General features: G+C 46.2%; 1 pseudogene; it reads left to right on the top strand.

Moving 5' to 3' along the window:
- The first annotated feature begins 2,235 nt into the window (after positions 1-2,235).
- Positions 2,236-25,711, top strand: LOC127225556 (PHD finger protein 24-like; annotated as a pseudogene).
- Positions 25,712-27,401: the final 1,690 nt, after the last annotated feature.

The following is a 27,401-nucleotide window of genomic DNA, read 5'->3' as shown; positions in this document are numbered from 1 at the left end:
CACTTGTGGGTGCTGAACAGTGTTGTGTAGCTCAGGCTGGGCTCAAATTCACCAGTATTTTAGAATGACTTAGGAATGATAAGCACGCTCCACCACACCCAGATGAAACCCAAGGTGTCAGGTACTGAATTGCTAAGCTGAGATATTAAAAGAACCTGAAGCTCTCTGCAGTGTTTGGAGATGGGGTTTCTATCGCTGTGAAGAGACACCATGACTACAGCAACTCTTATAAAGGAAAACATTTGATTTAGGTGGTGGCTCACAGTTCAGAGGTTCAGACCATTATCATCATGGTGGGGAGCATGGCAGCATGCAGGCAGACATGGTGCTGGGTGCTGGATACAACCGGAAGTAGATTATGACACTGGGCAGTATCTTCAGCATAGGAAACCTCAAAGCCTGTCCCTACAGTGACACACTTCCTCCAACAAGGCCACACCTACTCCCACAAAGCCACACCTCCTAATAGTGCCACTCCTGAGTTTATGGGGGGGCCAATTGTATTCAAACTACCACAGAGGTTTAGGGAAGTGATTATGATTGCACTGGGTATTAGGGTAAACCTCATGGTTGATCTTACAGCTCCTTGGCAGGAGTACTCGCCTTTTGTTTCTTGTTTGTCTGCACGAATGGCATATACAGATACACAATACATACTTTTGAATGAAAGAATAAATTAACCAAAACCAACAAACACTTATATGGGACATTATAACAGCCCTCCTTCCATATAAGCCCCATCAAATCGCCTAGAGGAAGAGAATAATAAAGACAGTTCCTAGCCCTGTCTGGAAACTGTCAATCTGAAAGCACAGTCTTGTTTCTTCAATGTTATGTTTCAATGAGAAAAAGACAGTGGCTCATGTTAGCTCTAATTTTGTAGCTCTGGGTAGTGATGCCTAGCTGCCTCTCAGTTCCCAGCAGTTTGGGTTCTGCTATCAGAACACCCGGATTTCAATCTCGCCTCCATGGCACAGTAACTGTCACTTGAGGCAAGGTGTTAAGCTCTGTGCCTCAGTACAATTCCTCCACAGCAAGATGTCTTAACCCTGTGGCCTGTACTAGTGCCTGCAACCCCAGCACTCTGGGAGGCTAAGGCAGGAGGACTGTCTGGCTGCATGGTGTTTGAGGCCAACTGAAGCTATATAGTCAGTTACAGTGCAGCTGTAGCTACACAGTGAGAGTGACATTTAAGGTATTTAAAAATTGCATCTTTGCACTGGCATTTTTTTAACAGTTAGGGTGATAATAATATATACAACTATATTTTCATAAATCCTATGTAAAGGACAAAGTATCCCCCACAAAGCCTGAAAAGTGGGGGTGGGGGTAGGAGACTACCAGATACTCAAAATAACGTGAATTCTATTTGATAGACACAAAGTGAATGTACAAGAAAATGAAAGTGTCTTTAAAATGTAATTTAGATAAGAGAGGTCTGGGGATATGTACATGTCGTCTGTTATTTTCCTATAGTTGCTAGATGCTTTGTGACTTGGTCTTTTTCTTGCCCTCTTCAAAGCATGGAGTTTGTTGCAATGCGTGTTATAGTTCTCAGTAACACTGGCAGCCTGACAAGCTTTAGTGTTTGGCTAGTCTGTGGGCTGAGGTTGCTGCAACAAAAAGTGGGTTACATGACGGTACAGCTCTGCTGCTAGGAGATGGAGGACCACTAGCCCTCCAACCAAGCACACCGAGCGAGTTGGAACAGCCAAGGTCTTTGTGAAGGTTCCTCTGGCTACTACTGATCCCAGTGGCTACCTGGGAGGGGAAGTGCCCCACGGTGCGCCTGGAGACCTGGGCGGTGCGCTGACATGGCCAGATGGGTGAGTTTTTCCCAGCCCGAGCAGGTGCTGTTGGCAGCATCCACACGTACCCCCCTTTGCCCTGGGTGACGGCCGGTGGGAGCGTCGCCACAGCCCCTGCAGCGCAGACCCGAGCCAGCTCCGGGGCGCGCCTGACCTTGTCGCGCGGGTGGCCGGGCTGGCGCAGTCCCCGCGCCGCAGTGCCGGCTGCTCGTGCGGGCGCCCCCGGCACCGCGACCGCCGCCGCCCGCCCCTGCTCCCACCGCGCGCCACGCCCGCGGCCAGCGGAGCAGGTTCCGCGCCTGAGGCTCGGGAGGGTGGGGCGGCGCGCGCCCACGGGCCGGCCGAGGGCGCCTGGCGCGGGTGCACGCGCAGCGGGTGGGCGTGCTCCGGTGGCGCGCGCCGCCGCCTCAGCCTGTCGCGCCGCCTTCGCGCCGCCCGCTTCCGGTGCTCGGCCCAGCACGTCGGCTCCGGAGCGGCCGTGGGCAGCGCGGGCCCGCGGCATTAGAGTCCGCCGGCCTCGGACCCGCGTCCCGCACGCGGACTGTCCCGGTAAGCGAGGGCGGGGGCGGTGGGACCCGGCCGTCACCCTGGAGGGGCGGGTCTGAGGTCCCAGACAGTCCTCCCGGACTTGGATACTGGTGTGGGAGCCGCCCCCCAGGGTGCAAATGGGTCCACCCTAGTGATCGTCGCCTGCCCCTGAGGGAGTCCGTGGGGCTGCGTGAAGGGAGCCGCCCAGGGCGTCCGGCACTTTCCGCCTTGCACAGCCCTAGTGTGGAGGGGCATTCTCCCCAGGCCCCCAGGGAGGCCTTCTGTGTAACTAGAGTGGCATCAAGGTAGTCTCTGGACTTGGCTCCAAGGAGACCATCTGGGAACCCCAAGGACCTTCCCGGTGGTCTTGGTGAATGCCAGGTGATCTCAGCCCATGCCCCAGAGATGCCCAGAAGGAACCCTTGCCTGGAAAAATTGGGTCCATTTGTAAGCATCATAGCTCCAAGGACTTTGGTACTGACCTCCTATGGGGCTCACTTGTACCCCTCAATGTAGTGGAAAGGAGTGGGCACTCATGGGGCTGTGGTCTTTGTTCATTCCAATTCCCACCCTGCCCCGGCTTAGAATTTCTCTTCTGTACGATAGACCGATTGGCTTCAAGCTGGACTTTAGGGAGATGGAAACTGCTTCTAAGAGCACAGGGCCCAAGAGGTACCAGGACCAGGGAGGCCTCCCAAATCAAAGAGAGGGAAACTCAAGCTCTTGAGCTTGACTATCCAGGAGCAGTAAGACCAAGTTTCTGGAGGAAGGGATAAGGGAAAGGAGAGGATTTTTGAGCACCCCTGTGCCAGGCACTGTGCTAAGTGTTTAAACATCTTATGTAATACTTAACAACAGCTTCATAAAATTACCCCATTTAAACATTAGATATTTGTGATACAGGCTTAGCACATTGCCAAGATCACAAATGTTAGAATGGTGAGGAGTCTGTTCTTCAAATTTAACTCAGAGAAAAGTATCAAAAAAGGGCAGAAGAGTGGATGTCTGTCACTAAGTTGTGTTGAAGTGCCAAGCATGGAGCTTTGCAGCTGCATCCATCCGCTCAGCAAATGCAACGCTTAAACAGATGAGGACAGTGTAACTGAACTTGGGACCAAGGAGCAGCTACCCAGTGAATCCCCAGATTGTCAGGAGTCTCCTAGGGCCCTCCTCCCCTTATAATCTTGGGGGCAAAGAAGGGGAGACGTGTCACTTCTAAGCATCATCCACACTTCCCTTGTGGCCCTTTGTGTGCACCAGTGGACACTGATCCATAAATACCACTCAGGACACTTTGCCGAACAGTGGTGTATGAGAGACCAGGAGAGGAGCAAGAAGAGAGAGCCAAGAAAGGCATGTTGGTAATCTGCAGTCTGGGAGAGAGAAAGCTGGAACCTGATGTAGCAATGGTGCAGGTCTCCCCCTCAACAATATCATAAACATGCTGGCTGAGCCCTAAGGGTTTAACTTTGGGCCCAAAGATAGATTCTGGCTTCTTATCCAAAAGTGGAGTGGTGCCAGGGCCAAGCAACGGAATTTACCTCAGAACCATTCTGGAATGTTCCAGTTCCTCTTGGTCATCCTGCACAGCCAAACCTAAGTAGCATCCTCCTTTAATAAAGCTAGCCTCCCAGAGCTGGGCTCCAGCAAGAAATGCCAGATCAAAGCAACGGTCCATCAGCCTTGGTCCTGGTTTCCTTGAAAACATACATACCTACTTTGAGACTGGGGCAGGGGGATTGCCACACAAATGAATGCCTGCCTGGGCTATAAGGAAAACTGTCTTGGAAAACCAAAACCAAATAAACAAGCAAGAAAAAAATGTTTTTTTTTTTCTGCACTGGTTGTGGAACATACGCCTATTATCCTGACACTTGGGAGTTAGAGGCAGGAGAATCTCAAGTTCAAGGCCAGCCTGAGCTACATAGCATAGTTCTGGAATTCCCGTCTTAAAAACAAACGATGATAAAAAGAAAAAGAAAAGAAAGAAGGCTTCTCCTGGGCTTCTGAAGTCACAGATAGTGAGAAGAGAGACCAAGCTAGTGAGGAACCACATAATCAATTTACCAGTTGGTTAATCTGGGACTTTCTTTTCCTTAAGGACTTGGCCCCTTTAAGGAAGTTATGGTTGTGGTACCTCATGCATTGCTCAACAAACAAATTTCAGTAGAGGTTCATGTTGGTTGGCATCTCTCTGTTATAAAGTTATTTATAATTCCTTTCCAGCTTAAACCCCTCTCGACCAGTTGAACTTCCCACAATAAACACATATTTTAAGAGAAAATGAGACCAAGCCCTGCAAATATGGTGAGTTCGTCCTACCATTCAGATGAGGCTTTGTTTGTTTTGTTTTTGTTTTGTTTTTCAAGACAAGGTTTCTCTCTGAAGCCCTGGCTGGCCTGGAACTTGCTCTGTAGACCAGGCTGGCCTCAAACTTAGAAATCCACCTGCCTCTGCCTCCTGAGTGCTGGCACAAAAGGCTCTCAGATATTTCTTGTTGAAGTGTTGTTATTATATTATTGTTGTTTTACTAAACTGATCTTTTCAAGGGCTTGAGCATCACACTCCTGGTAACCTTGTGCTCTCCAATTCTTGGATTCTCAGTACCATCTCCTGATGTCTAGTATTGAGTAAACATTACATTTCAAAACTTGTCAGAATAGTGGCTAAGCACATCCTGAGTCAAGAATGTGTATGACGGGTGTCACCAGGCAGTCTTAATCTTCTCAAAAATGCCTCAAAGGAAAATAAAGGAGAATGCCCCTTTCCTGCCTGGAGTAAACACAAATTGGTGTTGATTCTCAGCCTTGACTTCTCTGACCACATTCTAACTGCTTTTTTTTTTTTTCCCAGAATTACCCATGTATTTTCTAAGTGCTTCCTTTCTTGGAACATGGATAATAAAACCTCCCCACGTCCATTTCCCATACTCCTTGTTTTCTCCCAGTACACCTGTTCCTAAGTGGCTCATATGTATGCTAATAGTCTCCCAACTCTTCAGCTATAGTATCCATTACCTTTCAGTCCCACGTGCCTCTCTAGCAATGCATCTTCGTTCCCTAAATTTACTTATTCATATCTGATGGAAACATCATTATCTACTCAATCCTTCGATCTTAATGACTAAGTTCTGATTGGACTTGCTCTATCAACTTTGGACCAAGAAGCTTGAGCCTTCAGAGTCCACCTGGAGACATGATTGTTGGTTTCATTATAGCATCTCTCAAGTCTCCCACCCACCTCCAGCCACCTTCCCTCAGAGGTCTGCACACCCCCTAAGTGCTGCTGACTTGCCATCCCTATGCTGTATAAATAGGAAACGTCTTGTCCTTGAGGAGTTTGCATAGGATCAGTCTGCATTCCTTCACTTGTTTACTAATAATATAAAGTGCAGGAAAAGTATTAGGGAAAATACGGGCTCTGTATGGCAGTCAGTATAGAGTATGTCATTTTCCCAGGTGTCACTAACTGCTCAGATGTGTTTCTACAAGCAGCCACATTCCAAACCCACACACACACACACACACACACACACACACACACACACACACCATGCCTTTTGTTTTGAGGAACTGGTCACATGCTCTTGTCTTCCTATGCTAATCATATATTTGGATAGCATATTACAAGTTCCAAGGCCTTTATGATTTCTGTTTGATTTTGAAAACATTTTCTGTTAACTATGGTCTTCTCACTGGAACATTAAGTGGATTAATGGCTCATCCTCTTTTTCTTGTTTGTGTTTGCTTTTAAACTTATGTCTCCCAAGACAAGGCCCCAGTGATTACTACAATTGCTACCTGCCAGATCTTAGGTTGAGGGAAAGTGCTTCATGTTGCAAAGCTTGGAAGAAAAGGTCACATGGTGCACTCACTGCTCAGCCCTGGGGTTTATTAGGACTGCCTCTCATCATCCTGGCCCAGCTCCCTCCCCTCACTCTCCCCTTCCCTGAATTCAAATGAATATTCTCTTTTAAACAAATATTTTAAGCATACTACATCAAACCATTTCTTTGAGCTGATGCTAATTCATATGTGAATACAGATTCTCCTGCCCATTTCTATCCAGCACCCAAGCTAGCTTCATAGCTCTAAGTCATGATGGAGTCCCCATATAGCTCCATGCTTGGCATGTGTTTTTACCTCTTCCTGGAATGCTTTTTTTTTTTTCATCCACTGGGTTAACTCACTCATCTTCAAAATTTAGCTCCTGCAACACCTTTTTTTTTTAATCCTACACGTATGCCCCCTACACATGCACATACTCTCTACATCCTCACAGGCTGAGATCCCATTTGCTCATCCTACCAACAGCTATTAGCACTTGATTTGTGCCTAACACATAGTAGGCTGCACACACACACACACACACACACGCGCGCGCGCGCGCGCGCGCTCTATAGACTCAATAAGCAAGTGAATGGTAATGATTAAAGTGTAATAACTGCATAAGTAGAGCTGAATCTGTGCTCTAAGAGCAGAAAACAGGGAGTGCCTCTCCATCTTGCTGGAAAAATTCACTTGCTGAGTGCAATCCCAGCAGCCAATCACTGCCGATGTGATGATGTTCCTTAACTGTTGCTCTGCTCTGTGGGAGGTCAGAGCTGTAGCTTTTAATGAAGACAGCCCAATCCCCCCAGAGGCTAAAGATCATGCCATCATTTTGTTCCAGAGTATATTAAAGCTTTGTGAGCTTTCAGTAAATATTAAGCAGCAGCAGGATGTCCCTCCTGCCTCGTTGCCTTGAGCTGAGGCCAGGAAGACAGTTTTACTCAGCCTTTAGCCTGTCTGCTTCTTAGAAAGTCCTGAAATCCACAGTTTGGGTGACTGTGTCTTCCCAAATAAGCAGAAGTGGATGGAAGGGAGGGAGACCTTAAGGTCTACAGACATGAGAACTGAAACCAGTCGGTAGGTTACTGGAAGGCGACGGACAACTACAAACGGACTCCGAGGATACTGAATTGAGAGACTGGATTCCTAAAGCAACAGGCAGAGAACAACTAGACCGCTTGGGGCTTGGGTTGCCCCAAAGACCTACACAGGGTAAGGGAATTTTTCGTGATAGCTTTTGCTTAAGTTCTTCGGGTTGATGCTGATACGTGTGGTGAGCTCAGGATCTGCTGTACTCTCCGTCTGCAGTTCTCAACCTGTGGGCCAAGTCCTCATAGGGGTTTGTGCCACCCTTTCACAGGGGTTGCAGGTCAGATATCCTGCATGTCAGATATTTTCACTATGATTCCTAACAGTCACAAAATTACAGTTATGAAATAGCAACGAAACAGTTGTGTGGCTGGGGTCACTGCTGTATTAAAGGGTTGCAGCGTTAGTTGAGAACCACTGCCCTACGGTGGTTTTCTGTACTTTTGTAACTCTACCCTTTTGTGTTAAGTGTGCAGCTTCCTGAGGTTCTTGGCCAGTCCTTCAGATACATGCTTCCAGGAACAAATCAACTGGTTAAAATTTATGGGGGCACGCACAGTGCTGCTTCCGCTCAAGTTCTCCGGCTCAAACCCAGGACCAAGGAGAGGCATTCTCAAGCCTCTTATGCCCTAGCAAACCTCCTGTGGGCCAAGCTATAGTCAATAGGACACAGAATAAGTACCATAGACTTGGAAATGGTGGTTTCTCTTGTCTTATTATTGTGGTTGTGAACACTGGCTAAATTCCAAAATTTCATCCCTCTCATTTGTAGACAGATAGTAGCAGATACTGCCCTTTGTGGCCAGGAAATCACTCGTAGTTGCTGTGTGGTAGGTGTTCTTACCACAGAGCCCTGACTCACCATTCCAGATCCACCTCTGAGGGGGCAGCACTGACATGATGTGATGCTCTGACTGTAGTTCCTAGGACTGAGTTCCAGAGACGTGTTCTGATCAAAGTTTGGGCCAGATTTGCCTTTGTTTATCAGTTCTTAGTTCTGGGAATTAAATGTAGGAACCCAGGCGTCGGACAAGTTCTCTACCACTGAGCCACATCCCAGCCCTCTTCAGTTTTTGAGACTGAGTTTTGCTAAGTTGCCCAGGCTAGCCTTGAATTCACTTCACAGCCCAAGCTGACTTTGAACTTGTGATTTCTCTGCCTCAGAATTCTGAGCAACTGGGATTATAGGCCTGCATAAGCAAGCCAAGTGTCTGGCCAACAGTGGTAAAAAAGAAAGGATTCTGGAACCAGGGATGGTGCACACTTTAATTCCTGCACTGGGAGGCAGAGGCAGGTGGCTCTTGTGAGTTTGAGGCTAACCTGGTCTGCAAAAGGAGTTCCCAGATAGCCAGAGCTGTTACACAAACTCTGTCTTGAAAAACCAGGAAGGAAGGAAGAAAGGAAGGAAGGAAGGAAGGAAGGGAAGAAGGAAGGAAGGAAGGAAGGAAGATGACACCATTTTGCCCAGTTAACTCTGCAACATTCATGTTTTATGAAAGGCGGTGGGAGCCATGTAGATTTTTCACCCTTTGTTTTCATTTCTTTCTCCACAAGCTCAAACCCCCCCCTCTCTTATTCATCTATCATCCATCTATCTATCTAAATAGCTATCATCCATTTATCATCCATCCATCCATCTCCTACTCTTTCTGTCCCTCTGTAGACCAGGATATCCTCAAACTCACAATGGGCCTCCTGTCTCAGCCTCTCAAATGCTGGGATTACAGATATATGCCACCTCCTCAATTTCCAAACCTCCATGGGCCTGCTTTTGCCTGTCCCTGCCTAGGAAAGTCCTCATAACCTCCAGAAAATTCCTTTTAATTGCTCTTGAGCCTTCCAAACAGCATTCATTCCTGTACAAAGGATCGGGCCAAGTGAGTAAATGTACTTTACAGAGCATACTGAATAAGGGAAACTCCTGCCAATCGGGAGGGTTGCCCCTCAGCCTCTCCATAGCCACAAATCTTTATAGAGAGTGCCTGGGAAGAGAGGTTCCCTTGCTGCCCTCCGCCTTCCCTATTTCTTTACCAGCTCCTGCTGTGGTGCAAACCCTCTCTACTCCCCACTGCTCTGCCCTTATAAATAATCCCATTGCATTCTAAGCAGGTGCTCTGCAACACTGGGTGTGTCTTGCACACACATTCTAAGCTGCCCACGTACTCGTTCTGCAAACAGCCTTCTCTCACTGAAAAAGATTCTGATCTTTGCCATTTTCCCTTCCTCCTGTTCACACAGTCAGATAGCCGTACTTAACCACACTGTTACCTCCCACCAGCTGCTCCGACCTCTAGGGGTTTTCTCCTTCTTATATGCCACAAAACCTTGAAAGTCACATCATTCCTGAGACAACTCTTCTCATCCCCTTCTTCATTCTTATTAGAGAAGAAGAAGAAAAAGAAGACCCCACCCACCAGCCAAAGAATCAGTCATTAAGAATGATTTGCAGAAATTCTTTCTACTTCCCTTTAAGTTGCTCTTCTTCCTAGGACTTTCTTCCCGCACAGGAGAGATCAGGGCTTTCTCACCGGGCGTTCTTATACCCACCACTAATCAGTGCCACTTGTTTCTCCAGGAATTAGAGCTGATTATGTTAATTCCCCAAACACCACTGGTGCAGTCTCAGCTCTTTCAGCACAGTCGCTTTCAACCAAGGTGCCTTTTGTAGTCCTCTTCATTAAGCATTAAGAGATTTAGCCAGTAATCTTAAGGCTTAATTCTGTTCTGTCCTCACAGTTTATAATCAAATCATAGCCATGTCATTCCAAAATGATGACAAAAAAAAAATGGCTTGAGGTCCTGTTTGGATCTTAATGGCTTCCTGTTAAATGAACCATCTGAAGCAAATGAGAATAGTTGTGTTCAAAGAAACTATGGCAAAGAGTATTATGTTATTTACTTTTTATATTTGACTATTTTCATAGAGTGTGTAAGCTTTGTCTTCATAAAAAGTTCCCCCCACAAATAAGTTCCCCAACTATTGCATGGCTTCATTACACCTGAGCCATCCTGGTAGCTTCACAGAGAGAAAGTGGCTTCCCAACAGGGAACAGTCAGCGAAAGCAGAGCTGCAGTGTTGGGACGTCTCTGTGGTCCAGACACTAATACACTGTTGATGAGTCACTCACATGTACAGTGATGCTCCTAATGGCAGAGCTTGTTCAGTATCCTCTGTTATATCATCAGAGAAAGCCAAAAGCCAGATGTATATACTGCTTCTCTCAAGTGAGTTTAGTATGTTCTGAATCCCCAAATAAATGTTTCCACCTGTGTTTCAGCCCATGCCCTCTAATAAACATAGACGTCTCATTGCTGCTCTTTAATCCTCGGACATGACTTCTAAGAAACAGGCTCCTCCAGTCTGTTGGAGAGCAGGTGCTTTCCCTATAGCCCAGGGGCCACATGTATACAACCAAGCTCTGTGTTTTGCAATGTGTTACACTGGGGGGAGGGATGGCTTTTACTATTTGCTACATATATGAGTGCATGTTATACTTGCTATGCATTATCTCCTGGAGTTTTTGACATAGACTTTCTCTGCCCCCAGAATCTAGCTAATTCACTATTTGGGAACCATTGTCTTATCTTTGTGTTTAAAATAATTAAATCAATTTTTTAATAGTTTGTCTATTATTTTGTAGTTTCTTATTGAAATTATTTCTCCCCTCTTATCATTGTTTTTTAAATGTTTTAATAGCTAGAAGGGCATGGTAGTATACACCTTTAGTCTGACTCAGGAGTCAGCATGGAGTCTCAGGTCATATAAAGACCTTGCTCAACAAAAGGGGCAGGGGAACATTAGTAAATGTTGTTTAAAACTGTGGTTTTTAAGAATCAGTCTGTTGTGTGGAATACAGTTTTTTTCTCCTTTCATTCTCTCTCTTACTCCCTCCTTTTCTTCTTCCTTTCTCCATTTCTCCATCATCATTTCCCCTTCAAATATACAATCCAGGGGTTGGAGAGATGGCTCAGAGGTTAAGAATACTGGCTGCTCTTCCAGAGGTCTTGAGTTCAATCCCAGCAACCACATGGTGGCTCACACCATCTGCCAATGAGATCTTGTGCCCCTCTTCTGTCATGCAGGCATACATGCAGGCAGAATATTATGCTACATAATAAATAAATCTTTAAAAATACAAATCCATTCTCTTTACAATTTTTGAAGCCAGTAATTGAGCACAGTCTCATTAGACTAACATTAAGGTATCTATCCAGAAGGGAGTATAGATCTCTGGAGGCTCCAAGGGTTACACTGGCTTTCCTACCCTTTCCAGCTTTTCCAATCCACCTACATTCCACTTGGCTCGCTGGCTCCCCTCTTTTTCTTTAAAGCCAACTGTAGTCTTTCACGCTTGCCTTGTCCATTACAGAGTAGGTGTCCTTTGGCCAGTCTGTCACTAGTAGACCTCCCATCCCCACACTGTTAGGAAGTCACACCTGTCAAAAGCAGAGTTTTCCTTACATTCCTTGTGTTTATACATGGCCATCTTAAATTAAAAGTGTTATGAGCAGCTTCCCCGTCCAGCCTGGTCCCATAGGCACATCAACCCCAACTAACCCACATAGACGCGCACTAGATATAATGCTGTTGGCCTGTTCTAGCATTCTTGGTGGCTAGCTCTGTCTTAAATATTAACTTATTTCTATTCATCTAAGTGTTTCCACGTTGTCTTATCTTACTGGAGAAGGAGGTCTGGACCTCTTCTCTCATGTCCTACATCTTAACTCCTCTCTACTATATCTCCCTAAGATCTCTCTCTTGTCTCCCTAACCCCTGCCTATCTTGCTTTCCTATTGGCCAACAGGGTTTTTTCACTAACCAATAAGAGAAACATATTTACAGAGACTGACATCTCCCATCACTAAAGGAAGAGCGGGATAGAGTGCCTAAGTAACATGCACAAACCCTGGGCTCAATCCCAGCACTGCCAAAGAAAAAGAAGCAGAATTCTTCAGTTAAAAACATTGTGCCTAGCAGTGGTGGTGCACGCCTTTAATCCCAGCACTTGGGAGGCAGAGGCCAGTGGATCTCTGTGAGTTTAAGGCCAGCCTTTTGGACTACAAAGCAACTTCCATAATAGCCAAAGTTGTTATGCAGAGAAACCCTGCATCAAATACATAAATAAAGAATGAATTGAATGAAATGTCTCAAGAAGAGCATTTATCATAGAAAAATAAACACATAAAAGAACTGCTCACCATGCTTTGTTACCAGGAAAATACAAATCTAAAATGCATTGAGATTGACCTCACCACAGTCAGAATAGCTGTCCCCATGAAAAACAACAACAACAATTCTGGCAAATACTGAGTTATTAGTCCAGTCTCTATAGAAATAAGCACAGAGGTTCCAAAAAAAAAAAAAAAAGGAAAGTATGGAAAGGCTGCCATATGGGTCCACCTCTTGCGGTTATGTACCTGAAAGGACCTAAAATCAAAATACACATACAAAGATAACTAAGCCAAGCATAGGGAAATATGCCTGTAATACCAGCCCTCAGGAAGCTATAGTAGGAGGACCCCAACATCCAGGCCAGCCCTGAAGAGTGAGGTTCATACAGCCTGAGCCTCCCAGAGACTCTATTTCTAAACAAACAAACAAAACATGAGATATCTGTGCAACATTTTTTGGTATCTATTTCTTGACAGGGTGTAGATGGAAGTTTCTATTCTGTCCCATCCTGCAGCCATGTCCCAAATAAACACACACAGAGGCTTATATTAATTACCAACTGTTTGGCCTATTGATCAGTCTTATTACTAACTAGCTCTTCAACTTAAATTAACCCATAATTCTTATCTATGTGTAGCCACCCGTAACGGTACCTTTTCTCAGTAAGGCATTCTCATCTTGCTTCCTCTCTGTGTCTGGCAGGTGACTCATCTCTGCCTTCCTCTTCCCAGAATTCTCCCTAGTCCTGGTAGCCCCCACTATACTTCCTGCCTGGCTACTGGCCAATCAGCATTTTATTAAACCAATACAAGTAACAAATCTTGCCAGTGAACAAGAAGAGCATTCTCTCATATCAGACAGAGTCTCACTATTAGACTTGACTGGTCTGGAGCTACTGTGTAGACCAGGCTGTCCTCAAACTCACAGAGCTAGGCAGCCTCATGCCTCCTGAGCCCCAGGATTAAAAGTGTGCACCCCCCATGCCCAGCCACACTCATGTTTATTGTGGCACTCTTCACAGTAGTCAAGTTATTGGATGCCCACCCACAGATGAATGGGAATGACATGTGCTCATTTATACACAATGGATTTGTACTCAGCCAACAGGCAGAGTCAAATACTTTACAGGAAGATAAGTGGAACTGGAGACCAACACTGCCTGCTCTTCCAGAGGACAGGGTTTCATTTCTAGCTTATGGTGGCTGACAACTGATTGTAACTCCAGTTCCAGAGGATATATGACGCCCACTCCTGGTCTCTTTGGGCAATGCATATATAGTACACAGACATACTTGCAGACATAACACATACACATAAAATAAAAAGAAAGAAATCTTTTTACGAAGAAAAATAGCAGGGAAGTGCTGTGTGTCAATTTAGCGTTCCTCCTCTTGGTGTATCTCAGGGATTTGCCTTCCTACCTAACATAGAGCACAGCTATTGCCCCTGAGGCATCTGGGCAGTGTTGGGGTCATAGGCCCATCTAGAACCCCATAGTTTAACTTTAACATACACTCTCCTCTACACTCCTTAACTCTGACAACACTCCTGAGGTCATTGGCACATAAAAGAACATGAATATTCTTAATGCCTAAGAATATATGCTCCAAACACGAGTTTTAACAGATAGTCCAAAGCACAGATAGAAGCATAGACATGAGGAATCGAGTCCTCAAAGCTGTAGGGAAGCCCCTGAAAGCTCTGGAGGCCAAAATAAATGTCCCCACGTCCCAGGGTCCCTTAACCCCTCATGCACAGACTCCAGTGACTCCTCCTCTTCTTTCATTTCCAACTCCTTGGCTGCTACTTCTGTTCCTCAGTCTATTTAAAGCTGCCATCCTACCATTTTGTCGCTTTAGCCAATTAGTTACCAGTTTATTCCTAAAATCCCTAAATCTATTTCCATGGCGACAAATGCACTCAGTAGTCACACCTGCCCTTACACCAGTTAGGCCTCAATCCTCTGGCCCAGGCTGGCATAGTAGTATTCCCTAATTGTCTCTCCTTGCCTTTTACCTACTCTACCTTTACCCCAAATAAACTGAAGGTAACTTCTCACACATTCCCTAGGGTCCGCTGATAGTGTGGTCTCACACATTTTTTAATCCTTAAAAATAGTCAGGTTGCATATATAATACTTACCATAAAATTTACTTAATTAAAGTGTAGCACTAAATTATTTTTAGCATGTGCACAGTTATGCAATCATCATCGTGCTCCAACATCTTTGTTTTTATTGTCCCCTAAATAAAGGCCATACCCATTAGCAACCACATCCACCCACAAACTCTCCACAGACTTAGGGAAGCACCAATCTATTTTTTATTTCCTCTAGATTTACTGGATCATTACACATAAATGGGATCACGTGAATATTTCCTTTCAAGGCTCATTTGTATTTTAGTGTATGTCAGCACTTCTGTGGCGAGAAGGATATTGCATTGTGTGGATAGGTAACATCTTTGCCTCCAGTCTCAGCCTTCTTCAAGTAACCCTGGAGTTCTGGTTGCTTCTTTGGAGTCTGATGCTTAATATCTTGAGTGGTGTGATGCTATCCATCTCCATTTCCTGTCAGTGCTCAGTGCCTTGAACATGGTACTGTTCAATAAGCCTTGATTAGAGTGTGTCGGGGGCAAGGTTCAAGTGGACTGTTGCTCTGCTTTGAGAAAACATTGCTCAGCCATCTTCCAATGAGGCTCTTCAGAGTAAGAGAGGAGTAGACCAGCTTTGCAGTGTGCCGTGTCCTTACTTTCCTGTGCTGTATTAGGTCCTGCAGAGAAGGACAGGGATAATATTCCTTTTGCTTGTTTGTTTTGTTGTTGTTTTTCGAGACAGGGTTTCCCTGTGTATCTTTGGAGGCTGCCCTGAACTAGCTCCTGTAGACCAGGCTGGTCTGGAACTCACAGAGATCCACCTGCCTCTGCCTCCTGAGTGCTGGGATTTAAGGTGTGCAGCATCATCACCCAGCAGGATAATATTCCTTTTAACTTTTGAAAAGTTATAGACTTTATTGAAGGATATAAAAGCAATTGTGAAAATGTGAACATGTCATTAATATCTTAGAAGAGCAAAAGGCACCTACCATAGAGCTTGAGTAGACCCATTGCCTGTAAGAGAGAGTCCCACAAGAGAGAGCCGAAGGGTGTAAGTAACCTTGACCACATACATGGAGCTGACAGAGTTTCCTGGCTGCCTGATTCAGGAGTCTTCCCAAACTAGAAATTCATTCACTCTAGCTTGAAAATTAGACAGCACTTGAGAAGGATAGACCCTGGGTGAACTGTGCACGGCACTTACTGGAGGTGCTTTCTTTCAATTAGAAAATCTGAAATGTGTAAGTCTCCTTTTAGGGAAGAGGAAAAACTGGAGTCCCAACCACCTCAAAGTAGCAGACACCCTGATGCCCCTGTGCTAGACCAGCTCTCCAGTAACAAGGCTGACAGTTACCACATGTGTATAGTACTCTACTTAATTAAGCACTGCTTTTTTTCTTGTATGTGGTGTGTGTGTGTGTGTATGAGAGAGAGAGAGAGAGAGAGACTATGTGTGTGTATGCACGCACAGAGACGTACACATTTTGCTGAGGTCAAACCCAGGGCCTTAAGCATGCAGTACAAAGCTCTCTACTGTGGAACTATATCCCCCACCCAAGTTCATTTTCATGTGTAATCCTTATGGTAGCCCTGGGAAGTGTGTTGAACAGATAATCCTCATTCCTCAGATGGGGAAACTGAAATCACACAGCCAGTCAGGAGCAGAACCAAGCAGGGTCTTCTGACTTCTTAGCATGTGCTCTTTGCCATATGCCTTGCTACACTATTTAATAGTTCCTGCCTTTTCTGTAAACAGATAAAACTGGTTTTCTCCACAGAGCCATGGGGGTGTTGATGTCCAAGCGGCAGACAGTAGAGCAGGTGCAGAAGGTGAGCTTGGCTGTGTCAGCCTTCAAGGATGGGCTACGGGACAGGCCTTCCCTTAGACGTGGGGGTGAGCTACTAGGGTCCCGCCGCGGCACTGTGGAGGGCTCTGGTTCAGGAAGTACAGGAAGAAAAGAAGCAGAGACGAGTGCCCCCGTGGTCCAGGAAGAGAGCAGTATCAATCGTGCAGCCTGGGAGCCGGCTCCAGATGGGCGTGGAGTTGAACCTGAGGAGTTTGACAGGACCAGTCAGATTCACACCCCCTGCCTTCATCCGTCCGACCAGGAAAGCTGGATGATGACAAACCTCCAGATATCTGCTTGGATCCCCGGGAGCCTGTGGGTGTTCTGTTAAGGAAGGATTCCCCTGTCTTAGACTTTATAAGGATCAAGGAACAGGACAGAGAAATTTGGATGTGGTTGAGATGAGACTCAGAGCCAGAAGATGAAGTTGGGTTCAGAACAGTCCTTTCCCCACATGACAGGCTTAAATGTGTCTCAATGTAGAGTGCTTGCCTTGCATGCTCAAGTCCCTGTGTTCTAACCCCCAGTACCACAAAGGAAACAATATGTCATATGAATAAAATACTAGGTATAGCTTGGAATTAGTCATAGTGAAAGACTTGGACTCTTGTGTGGGAAGGAATGGCAGCATGACAGATCTTGCACTAACCCATCATCTATGGATTCTCAGCCACAGAGGGAACTAACCCTTGCAGGGACATTTGGGAAACTGAGAAGGGAGAAATGTGGGTAAGATACAATAGCTGGGGATTTCTTCTGGTATATAGTATCAAGACAGTTGGAGATGTTAAATATCAAGTAATGCTTGGGACAATCACACAATATATTCCCCCATGAAATGCTAATTTTATCTCTGTTCAGAAACAGTAACAGAGCCCTAAGCAGCTAGAAGAGCTTCCTGGTTCTTGTCCACAAGAACACTCCACACCTTGGTGGTGGCTCCTGACAGACCCAGTCCCATGTAGCAGGTATAGAATCTCTGTAGTGAGATATTCCCTTGTCCCGCACCTGTGGATACTGACCATGCCCCAGGGGATGGAGACAGAGGCAGATGTTACCTGGGGGAATCTAGGTCTGAGGAGGGGCCCGAGGAGCACTCTCTTGCTTGCAGCACAGGGACAGGAGAGCATCCCAGAGGCATCCTTGGGGTCCAGGAACCTGCTGGTGTTCATCTATCTTGTAAGTTATTTCTCTCTAAATAAACATCTATTTGCCTATTTGTTTCTCCTAATCCTTATTAAACCTCAATATCTGGTGTCAGAACTGGGACCTGGATTTTTCACAGGACCTGGGTTTCACCCAGAGCAACACATCTCCCTCCCTTCCCCCCAGCATCCCCGAACAGGCAAGGTCCCTTGCCTAACCAGGCAGGCACACCCTCACAAGCTGAGTTTTGTCTGCCCTACAACTCTTTTATCTCCGTAGCGGCCCTGAGACTGCACTCACCACTACTCATCTCCCTGCCCATTCCCTCTGCACCGGACCCCACGTAGGGCCCATTTTGTTATGAGGTTTTCCTGCCAGCCTGGTCCCAGAGCCGCACCAGCCCCAAATAACACACAGAGACGCTGTAGTAGATATAATGCTATTGGCCTATTACTACATTACTTATTGGCTAGCTCTGTCTTAAATATTAACTCATTTCTATTAATCTAAGTATTTCCATGTGGTCTTATCTACCGAGAGAGGGTCCGGGAGTTCTGCTCTCTTGGTCCTACGTGTTGAATCTCACCACCTCTCCCTGAATTCTCCTGTCTCTTAGTCCCACCTATCTTGCTTTCCTATTGACCAACAGGGCTTTATTCATTAACCAATAAGAGAAACATATTTACAGAATGACATCTCCCATCTATTGATGTTTAATAAGGATCTGGATGAACAATTAGGCTGAAAAGATGTTTATCCAGGGAGAAATAATCACAACATAGACAGGTGAACACCAGCAGGTTCCTGGTCCCAAGGATGCCTCCGAAGTCCTCCTGTCCCTGTGCTGCAAGTAAGACAGCATTCCCTCACTCCTCCTCAGACATAATTCCACAGGTCACTTCCGCCCCTGGCTCCACCCCCAATGGGCGTGGTCAGTGCCACAGAAGGAGACAAAGTCAATATCCTACTACACTGACCCTTTTAGTCTAAAGAAAAGATTTAGGCTTGATACAAAACTATATACAAAACAGTAAATAACAAGTGTGCTCTAAGAAAAGGGAAAATCCAAGAACAAAACAACCTACATATCTAGTCCTAGGGGGAAGCATAGCGGAGTATACAATAGAGTTGACCTAAGCTGGAAAACTTAAGTCTAGTACCTAATATAGCTAACTAGGAAGAGAGAATAATAGTTGTGATAGTTTAATCTTCAACCTCATCAAGACCTTAGAAGGAAAATAACGATACTAGGGTAGACAGGAAGTGTGGATGGGCAACTTCCAAAAGGTGCAGCAGGAGAGAAACAGCAGGCTACCTGGACAGTCACCCAAGGTCTCACAGCAACGTTGGTACACCCAGTAAATACATCACGCTGGTACACCACAGTAAGATGAGACCATGTGGAAACACTTAGATTAACAGAAATGGGTTATTTAGAGAGAGGGTAGCCAATAAGAAAACAAGTAACTGGCCAACAGCATTATAACAAATACAGAGTCTCGGTGTTAATTGGGGCTGGTGTGGTGGTGGGACCAGACCGGCAGGAAAACCTTACTTGTAACACCCATCATCTCCTCTTTTCTGTCTAAAATAAAAAGAAGGGTTTAAACCTTAACATCGCAAAATATATAACAAAACAGTTATCAAATAAGAACCACAGTTAACAATGTTCAGTCCATTAACATTTAGCAAGATTTAAAGAAATTATTTCATTATCCTATCTTTGTGAATCTAAAGTCTTATATGTAACTTATCTTTAATCCTAACTAAGGAAAACTATAACCATAACTATCTGTCTTCAACTCCTTCAAAGACCATAGAAGGATAATATATAAACTCTAGAAATGACAGAGAAAACTACCCTGATCAGCCATCCAAAGTCCTTGTAATGTTCCATCTTCAGCCCATTGGCCATAGTGTGTCTGGCAGACTCCTCAGCAAAGCAAGAAACTTTAAACTATCCCTCTGTATTGGCAGTTTGTCAGTCACTTTTCTCTGTGTCCTGCAGACTGTCTGGCAGACTCTTCCATGAAGTAGGAACTCTGTAGCAATGTACATCTTGTTTCAGTAGTCACTTTTCTGTGAGTCCTGCATGTCCAGTTTATATTGCATAAAGTTTAAAAGTCCAGACATGAGCAGTATCTTGCCCAAATGGCTAGTCTTGCCATATTGGAAGTAAACTCCATAAGGAGTTTCTTCAGTGTCCATCTTCCTTTCTGACACAGGTGGTGTTGCCAGGAGCAGTTATGACTCACTGTCAAGAAAAACCCTAAACCATTTTAAATGCCATATTCTATAGGTCTTTGAAAGGTTTGAAGAAAGCCTATTCATCTCAAATACATCTCTAAATTTTGAATATCATAGGTAAATATCTATAATCTGTGTTAAATTATACATTACATTTATAAATGAGCTATATAAACACAATACCTAAACAAGAGGAGAAATATACATATCACAAAAATTGACCTTAAATTGTATCAATAAATGAAAATCCATTTTAAAACAAAATAATCATATCTATACCATAATACCCCTTTTACCTTTAAAGAGTTTGGTTGTGATTATTAACCATTTATAACCAACCCCATACAAGTGAAAACAAACATTTACAAACAATATTTGGGAATTTGGGCGTCATTCTTTCTAAACTGCTTCCTGCTGGTAGGGGGCGCTGTTTTGAGGATCCTAAGAAGACAGAGAAATCCTGGCTGTAGTGGTCTTCTGCTGCCTTGTCCCAGCTGTTGGATCACCTGGGACACTATTTCAGGGGGTCTTGCTTGATCAAACCATGATAGTCTTGAAAGAATCCAAAGCTCTTCATTTTCTGTGGAAACAAAAGATCTCCTCACTATCTGTACATTCAAATCCTATTCATTCCTGCCAGGTTGTCAATGATGAGATGTGGATATCTAAGTCTGGACCGCTGAGAGCCTCTTCCCCATGCAGAGTCTGCACCAGGGTTTTCCACGACGGTTGCCTGCGGCGCATGGGTTACCTCCAAGGAGACAGTGCAGTGGAGGTGACAGAGATGGCCCATACAGAAACGGGCTGGAGCTGCTACTACTGTGTGAGTCTGGGACTGTGGAGACAGCAGGAAAACCTGGCGTTCTTTCCAGAGGCCCAGTCTTAAAAATTACTATTTCTGAAGAAGACTTGTGGAGTTTCCTAATAGTGCAAGCAAGGGTCCTAGAACTGGATAATCAGTTCTTTGCTGCGAAATGCATTATATGGCACTTAAAAACAATATGCCAGTAGCAATAGGCCCAGTTGTAACCCACCAGACCTTGCCAGGTGTGTTCCAGAGGGAGCAAAACCAGCCTCAGCTAAGAGTCATGGAAAGAAAAGACCTAACCAATGAAAAGTAATTCTGCAGAGGGCAGTGCTGGATTCTCTGAAAGTCTATAGTTGCCACTCCTTGTACTCACCTGAAGAGCCAACCGGGTGTCCTGAACAGTGCTCCCAGCAGAGGTAGATTCTGTCACAGGAAAATGCTTTGTCTTGATGTCCTCACTTGACCTGCTGCCTGGTAGGAGCTTTTGTTCTCATCGCTGAAGTGATCATTATGTGAATTAAATAGCAAAGCTGTATTGATTCAGAACTCTGCAACTATATATAAATGCCTCCCAGCTCTTAATGGCAGAAAGAATCTGAGGTTTCCACTGAAAGCCAGATTCATAGCCACTATCACCATGCCTGAGTAGAATCCCAGCCTTTGCCTCCTGCTGTGCTGTCCTGCAGATATCTACACTACCCTATGATTGAGTATAAGAGCAGATTAGTATACACTACCCTGTGATTGAGTATAAAGAGCAGCCCCCAGGCATGGGCTACTTTCTGACTCTCCCCCTGCAGCTGGAAGTCAAGTTTGGAAGTTACTTCCAGCTACCGAATACCTCCCCTCCAGAATACACCACAGAAACCCTGCTCTACTGTCCACGCCGTCCTTTGCCCCACACACACACACGTACACACTGCCACCAGCTCCATCCAGCCTTTTCACTTATGGCAACCCTGGATTGCCAGGGGTGCTGCTAGCATGGGCCTGGGTTAGTACATCTCTTTGCTCTCTCTTGGGAATGCTCTGCTTTCTCCCAGCTCTGCGAGGTCCTGCCATCACCAATACCATCTCAATGTCTTTTTACAAAGACTTCCTCCAAGTTCATCCCTTTCTTTTCCCTCCATCCACAATGGTACTTCTTAGAACAACAGCTCACTATCTCCTGACTTCCCGCCCCTCAAGCCTGACCTCTGCAGTCAGCACCTTGCTGAATTGGCTTGTACTGAGGTCATCAATAATTTCCTAATTGTCAAGTCCAGTGACCTCTTCTGGGGTGTCTTCTAGTCAGCTTTTCTGAATAAAGTGTTTAGCCCTTCCTTATTTCCCTTTTATCTTTCTTTGGCATTTATTTTCTATATTTTATAAATATATGAAAACTAAGGAAAATGCTCACAAATAATAAAATCCCACCACACGACATTACCACTGTTAATGCCACACTATTTGCTTGGGCAACCAGTACTCATGGCCTCTTTCCCGTCTTCTTTGATGGTTCTTTCTCAACTTCCTTGGTTTGTTTCCGTTCTAGGTGCTGTATTCCCCAGGATTCTATTGTCTTTCTCACGGCATTTGCTGTCTTTGGAGTGACTCCATCCTATAACCCACTATCTAAACATTAATGATTCCCATATCTGTGTCCAGACTTAAATCTCCTGTGGGGGGGGGGGTCTCCATCTTGATGTTTCACCAGAATGCTCAGAATGCCCCAAGTGAACTCATCTTTCTGCCTCAACCTGCTCTTTCTCCATTCCTTATCCCTGAAGAGTAAAGTCATTTTCCAGTTCCCGTCCATGCTCTTCCCTGGCCCTCATCCCTCAGCCCGTAGGTCACCAGGTTCTGTTGACTGGCTGCTGACATCTGTCACCTCCTTCCCCCTCCCTGTTTCCATGTCTGGGTTTAAGCACTGGTTTTCTTGCCTGTACCATGGCGATAGCCACCTAACTGCTCTCCAACCAGCAGATTTGGCCCCTTAATCCATTTCCTCACGGCAGTCAGAGATCTGACGGTGACAGCCATCCTTCTGTGTCTACCCACTGCCCTTGGAATAAAGGCCTAAGGTAAGGGCCTTGTGCTGCCTTCACACTTACATGCAGCAGCCACACCAAATACCAAATACTACAGTGTTATGACATACCACTGTGCCCAGCACATACCGGATGCTCAATAGGTGTTTACTGAAAGAGTCATGGAATTCTTTGCAGAACTCATAGATGAGTACTTGTGAGATGTCTGCATCTGCTCTCAGCTGATATTTTAGGAGAAAGGTTAACCAACTATTACAAAGAATTTTTTCCTCTAAATCTTTTTAAGTTTTATTTACTGATTATTTATTTGTTTGTTTTTTCAAGACAGGGTTCCTTTGCATAGCTGTCCTGAAACTTGCTCTGTAGACCAGGATGGCCTCACATTCACAGAGATCTGCCTGCCTCTGCCTCCTGAATGCTGGGATTGAAAGCTACACCACCACCACCCTACAAAGGACTTAAACTCAACAGTTTAAAGACTGCATAATAATGCTACCAGAATAAGGGCTCACTGCTTCCTGGTGGTTAAAACTTCTGTGACACCATAAAAATTCATTCATTTTGTTTAGGAACATTTCAAAACCATCTGAGAACCACTTAAAGCTGTGCAGCCCACTAGAAGCAGGGTTTTTTTTTTTATGACTAAAATGTGCTCTAAGCACAGCCAATGCTTATAAAGTAAATACACATACTGAGTGCCTGATGGATGAGGCCAGGATTGACAGCACCAGTACTCAGGGTCTCTTTACACCTAGGAACAGCTTTGTGAGATATTTCTGTAACATCCCTGGGTTTGCTCACGGGGTAACTAGAAAGCTGGTATTTTGCCAGGTGGTGATGGCACACACCTTTAATCCCAGCACTCAGGAGGCAGAGGCAGGCAGATCTCTGTGAGTTTGAGGCCAGCCTGGTCTATAAAGCTACACAGAGAAACCCTGACTCAAAAAAAAAAAAAAAAAAAAAAAACAAAAACAAAAACACAGTATTTTACTAAAGGAGTCAGCCAGAATCAGTATCTGGGTTCCCAAGTTCAGACAACTGGACAACCCCAGAACAAACCTTCCCCCTCTCTGGGGTCTTAGTCTCCTTGACTGTGTGAGAGGGGGCTGGGACCAGCTGATTCCATCCCTCTTCACCCCAGGCTTCTCATTTGTCACTGCCTATGTGGCCACTAACTCCTCTTTTACTTTCTCTCAGGACAACCTTAACCTGCTGCTTACAGAGGAGGAGATGTACAGCCTCATGGAGACCTTTCAACGGTGTAAAAGTCATCCCTGGCAAGAACCGCAGGGCGCTGAGAAGGAGGGGCAGTTACATTCCCTTTCACCCTTTCTGGGATAAACAGAGGGTGAAAAGAGTGTTCAGGATTTGGGGAGTAGGTATGAATGAGTCCTTGTTCCTCCGTTGTGGCCTTCAGAGGCCGCCGCTTCCACCACTCCCCTGAGCCCTCCTGCCTATTGAGGCATGACTCCCCAAGAACCGGGACTGTGGGGGGACACTGAGGGTGCCTTGGAGGTGAGTGAACTTGTCCAAGGCTGAGGGAAGGTGGGCATAGCCAGTAAGGATGCCTCCCACAGATTGCTCCCTGACACTGGAGGACTTCGTGCGCTACCGCCACCAAGCAGCAAAGCGAGGGGATAGCAACAGGGCCCTGAGTGATGAGCAAGAGGAGCAGGCAGCCCGCCAGTTTGCAGCCTTGGACCCTGAACGTCGAGGCCACGTAGAATGGTCGGACTTCTTGTCCCATGAATCTCTCCTACTGCTGCAGCAGCTGCGTCCCCAGGTGAGGAGCAGCGGTAATCGCGGGTAGTGACAGAGGCCTCAGGTGCATGCGGGGCACATTAGGGGAGCACTGGGAATGGTCTAAACGAAGGCATGCATCAGGAAAGGGTTCCAGGCCGTCCAGTGATGCGTGACCAGTGTCCAGAGCCGATGAGACTACCGAAGAAGGTTTGTTTTCACTGGACTCCCCTAAAAATGTCAGGCAGTCGAAAAGCTCTGGGAACGTTCAAGGGGGGGGGGCAGCAAAGTTTAGGTCATGGAACCGCAATTCTCTGTAGTTTTCAAGACATTTTCACCTCCAAGACCTTATCTCTTCTTCCCCAGAACTCTCACTGAGGCTTCTCACCGTCAAGGAGAGGGGAACGAGCCCGAGCCACCCTTCCTGGCACTGGGGCAGCGGGAACACCATCAGTGAGGCAGAGTGCCATCAGGCCCGGCACTCTTGGTTCAGTAAACGCCTTGCAGAGGCGCCTTCTTGCAGCGTCAGGTCCGGCCCCCTTACCAGCCCCGCCCCCTCTTAGCCCTCTTCCTCTTCCTTTTGCCAGTCCGTCCGGAGGTCCTGGTGTATATAGTGTGTACTTCTTTCTCCCTCCTGTGGGCAGCAGATCCCCTCTGTGAACTAGGTCGAGGACCGCGACCCTACTGACTGTGTAGGGCAGCCCTTGTCCTAGACTGTGCCCCCATGTCTGGGTCCATAGTTTCCCCCGGAGTTTGGGAGGGATGGGTCAGGGCCTCTTGTTGTTCTGCTCCTAACATACGGTTGTATGTTCTGGTGACTGGCAGCATCAGCCATGTGGGTCCCATAGCAGACAGCAGCCCAGCCGGCAGCAGTAGCAGGAGTGAAGACAAGGTCCCACTGTCCACAGAGCAGGAGTCCAGGTAAGGTGACCCTCTTTGGCTGTATATAGCCTCCACTGCCACAACACCCCTTATAAATAAAAGAAGGCATTACCACTTCCACCCCCAAAATAGAAGATTTGACCCTAGATACATATGACCCCAGACAGCTGATCTCCTAGCTTTGTTTCATAGCCGCACCCTAACCATGCTAGTCACGAGGCAAGCGTCCCTGAGTTTCATCTAGCTCAGGGCAGCCTGCCTCTGGGATTGGGGCTTGTGGACCTTCCAGGCTCTGCACTCAGCCTAGCAAACCTGTTCTCTCCTCTGCAGATATGTGGACTGGCCCACCTTCCTAAGAGAGAACGTCATCTACATCTTGGCCGCTGGTCCTAACAGTGGGGGCGATTCACCTGAAACCCCCAGGATAGTGTGGGGCAGAGAAGCTCAGTGCTGGGGCGTGGCATCCCCTCCCTCCTCTCCCTTGTCTGTCCTTAACCAATCTCTGGCACTGAGACACAGGAATGGGGCATTGCCAGCACCTTAATTTGTCATTAAGTTTTATGGCACTGAAGCCACCGTTCCCCTCAAAATAGAGTATGTGTCTTGCCATACTGAGAAGCCCCGAGAGCTGTGGCATCACCTGCTACTGGACCACCTCCTGCCCTCACATTGTAAAACTACCTGCCACCACATGCATACATATGTGCACAAGCACATACAGCCACATACATGCCTAGACATCCATGCCTTCAAACTCCTGGTTCTTTTTTTGTTTGTTTGTTTGTTTGTTTGTTGTTTTGTTTCTTTTTCTTTTTGATGAAAAAAGGACCAGAATCGCTTTGTGAAACCCTGGTGTAGATGAGATGGTCCCTCTCGCTCTCTTTCTATTGGCCAGCTCTGACTTCCAGTAGAAAAGAAAGGGGCAGGTCAGCCTCACTCCCCTCCAGGAGATGCCAAGAGGCCCCTGCCCACATTGAAATCCCCTCCGTGATGAGCTCCCTGTTGCTCGTAAGTGTCTGTGTGTCTCTCAGGTATGTTGTGGTGGGAGAACAGTTAGAAATCATCCCTCAAGGTTGTGTTTAAACTCTCAATTCCTCGTGACAGAAAAGGAAACTAGCTTGTGGATTTCTGACTGAAAAAGTGGAGACAGCCTCTCCCAGAGACCCAGAATTCTAGGAACTTTTCAACCAGGTCATCCAGCTTCACAAGCCCCTAGCAGACCAGGAAAACCAAGGTGAGACTCTTGGCCCCCATTTGTTGAATGGTATAGTGTGATCCAAAGCTCTAGGGACCTGAGTGGAACAAATACACTGGCAGGAATCACACCCCCTCTGTGGGAGATGCTTCAACCTGGCTGCCACGGAGGTCAGTGAGGATACAGTCTCATGGCAGAGAAGAACAGAGTAGGCTTCTCCTGCTTCCCAGCCCAACACCACCACTGACATAGAAATGTGGTGTTATACGGAGAGCAGGCCAGCCTCAGACTGGAGGAGCTCTACAGAATCCCTAAGCAGTCATGCCGAAACAGAAAAGAGGACACAACCAAGGCTTGGGAAGATTTGTATCTCAACCATCAAGATGTCCTAGTCAGCGTCCTAAGAAGGAAGTCTGTCCTTCTCCCCATCATGGGGATGTAGACTCAGCTGCTGCTTCTCCTGCTGTTCATTCATGTCTTCCCCTCCACAATAGGAGCTGGAGCTAGGCTGAGAGGCATGTGGTCATAGGTGCACCAAGCTCGGCCTGCAAGCTTTGCCCAACCCCACCACCCTGTTCTGAAGCTCTCAAGTCAGTACGTGATGTGGCTCAGCCCTCTAGACCTAGGGTCTAGGTTCTGGATTTCTATTTTCAACCTGATGACTTAGGGTATGGCCAGTTCTGACAAGGAGGGGTTCTTCAAGCCATGCAGAAGCTTACATTATCTCCACTGCTCAAAGCACTTGTTCTGGAGTAGATGATACAAAAGAAGGGGGCAAGCATATCCCTCGGTGTTGAGATGCTCAGGTGGAGCAGGATCTGCAACCAAAGCCTTGCCTAGAGCCCTAGATGGTCTCTTTCTGCAGGAACTGCCTGACCTAGAAGCAGGGTGGTACACTGCTGGAGACAGATTATTTAGGGCTGAGATGCCACAGACAGGAGATACATGTGGGTTCATTTTTGGAAACCCACAGCTTTTTAAAAAC

Source organism: Phodopus roborovskii, unplaced genomic scaffold (genome assembly GCF_943737965.1).
Source record: "Phodopus roborovskii unplaced genomic scaffold, PHOROB, whole genome shotgun sequence".
NCBI lineage: Eukaryota > Metazoa > Chordata > Mammalia > Rodentia > Cricetidae > Phodopus > Phodopus roborovskii.
This window is presented reverse-complemented; position numbering and strand designations above follow the sequence as displayed.